The following is a 2,065-nucleotide window of genomic DNA, read 5'->3' on the forward strand; positions in this document are numbered from 1 at the left end:
CTCTGAAAGAGCCCCAGAACCACAACCAATGCCATAATTGCTCCTGGAAAGGATGGGACGATCTTCTTCCCCACCCCTTGACTCCCCAGACCAAATGCTCCCCTCCCCCTCCACAGGTTGTCTCTCCCTCCTTCGGGGCGGGGGCTGAGCTCAGCACAGTGCCTGGCACACAGGAAGCTCTGGAAATGGGAATTCTCGGACTGCTGGGGGGGTATTTCAGGGAGAAATGCTCCCAAGCGTGCCCACCGTCTTGGATGCTGAGTACACCAGCAGATCTGGTGCATTGCTACAAAGCGCCCCTCAGAACCCCACCCCCACCCCCACCCCTTCCGCCAGCCTGAGCTGGTCTGAAGCAGTTGCTCACCTACAGCCCCCAGCCCCAGATCACTGAGCTGCCCGTGGCTCTCTCTTCTTTTGCTGGGATGTGGCCATACACAGCTTCAGCAGAGGCACTGGCAAGGTGCCAGCCAGGAAGGGTTAGACATGGGATGAGGGGTGGGGCCACTGCAGCTCAGTTCTCCAGGCTGGGCCCCCATGCCGCAGTCCCCTGGGAGAAGCCTTCCCAGACTTCTCACCCCGTGAGAGTGCAGGGGCTGGCTCCTGACCCTCTCTAGTGCTCATGGCCCTTCTCTGTCTCTGCTGTGGGTTGCCTGTCAGTCCACCCTTCCAACCCAGCCCAGCACCGACCTCAAACACAGACACAAACTGACAGTCACAGAACTGGGAGGCAGCTCCAAGGTCCCCTGGGTGAACTCCCGTACTTTACAGGGGAGGAAACTGAGGCTCAGGAGAGGGGAGGCACCCCTTAGTCGGTGGAGGGGCAGAAGTTGGGTCTATTGGCTATGAGGTCAGGGCTCTGGTGGTCAGGAGGGGGCTGGGGCAGCCCAGGGCCCCATCCAGAGGCAACTTAGGGGCTCCCTCCCCCCCAGGGCATACAGAGAGCCAGGGGCTGGTGGATAAATCAGCATTTTTAATGACTCTTCTGTGGGTCAGGTCAGTGATCACCGAGCTGGGAGGAGTGGGTGGGTCAGGGTGTGGGCTATAATAGGTCCAAGCCAGAGCCCCCGGGCAGAGGCAGCTCCATATACATTTTTCTGGCTGGTCCCTGGGTTCCCGGTGGGGGGATGGAGTCAGGAGCTTGCGATGGGCCTGATGCAGCAGGACTGACAGGCAGGGTGCCCCCACCACCACTCCACAAACCCAGCAGCCAGTCATGGCCGCTCCGGATCTCCTACCAAGCCCAACCCCTCCCTGCGGCTGGCCCACTGCCTCCCAAGGAAAAGAAAGGGGCCCTTGTGGACACTGGCCTCACCAAGGCCAATGGGCGGGCATGGAGAGGACCCTGGCCTATCCAGGGCCCCATGAAGGCTGGGGGTGGGAGGAGCCGGCCTGAGCCATAGCCAGGAACCAGGCAGAGGCTGGGGGGGCTGTTCCTGAGGGCAAGTGCCCATCCCCCCTGCCCTTACCGCTGGCCTCGGCAGAGAGGAGAGGAGGGTGCCAGGCACCTACAGGTCTCTGTCCAAATCCCTCACCTTGAGGAGGGCATCCAGGCAGCCAGGCCAGAGACTGGCCAGCTTGAGGAGGTGGCCCACCTCTCCTGGCTGGCTCCAAGTGAAGGGGCATTGAATGTTTAGGTCTGGGCTAGAGTTGGGGGCCATTCCTGACACATTCCACAGAGACCTGTGGGGACACACTAGAGTCAAGGACAGCAGCTGCCCAGGGGGCTTGAGTTGGGGGGGGGGTGGGGGCAGCCAGGTTCAGATGCCTCTGAATCTCTTGGGAAGGGTCCTCTCTGATGGACCATGCATGAGTGACTGTGTCAGTGAAGAGAGCCAGGAGACCTATCAGACAGAGGAGTGGGGCTGAAGGATCTGTGACCAAAGTCTTATCACTGTCTCTGGGGGCGATCTGGGAGCCAGGGCAGCCCAGAAACAGCTGGAAAAGGCCAGGCCAGGGCAGGGGGGCCTGAAGGCCAGGCTGGGGGGGCCGGGCCAGGGCAGGGGGGACCGGGCCAGGGCAGGAGGGGCCGGGCCAGGGCAGGGGGAGCCGGGCCAGGGCAGGGGGG

General features: G+C 62.4%; 1 protein-coding gene across 1 annotated transcript in view; it reads right to left on the reverse strand.

The window, feature by feature from the left end:
• Positions 1-950: 950 nt before the first annotated feature.
• The window catches only part of EPS8L2 (EPS8 signaling adaptor L2), a 23,100-nt gene continuing 21,985 nt past the window's right edge, over positions 951-2,065 (reverse strand). The window contains exon 22 of the transcript XR_011172413.1: positions 951-1,680. The gene's annotated coding sequence lies outside the window, so the exon portion shown is untranslated. The remainder of the gene's footprint in view (positions 1,681-2,065) is intronic.

This window comes from Petaurus breviceps, unplaced genomic scaffold, assembly GCF_028583685.1.
Source record: "Petaurus breviceps papuanus isolate PSGF00001 unplaced genomic scaffold, PetGlider_PUasm1.0 90317, whole genome shotgun sequence".
NCBI classification, from domain to species: Eukaryota; Metazoa; Chordata; class Mammalia; order Diprotodontia; family Petauridae; genus Petaurus; species Petaurus breviceps.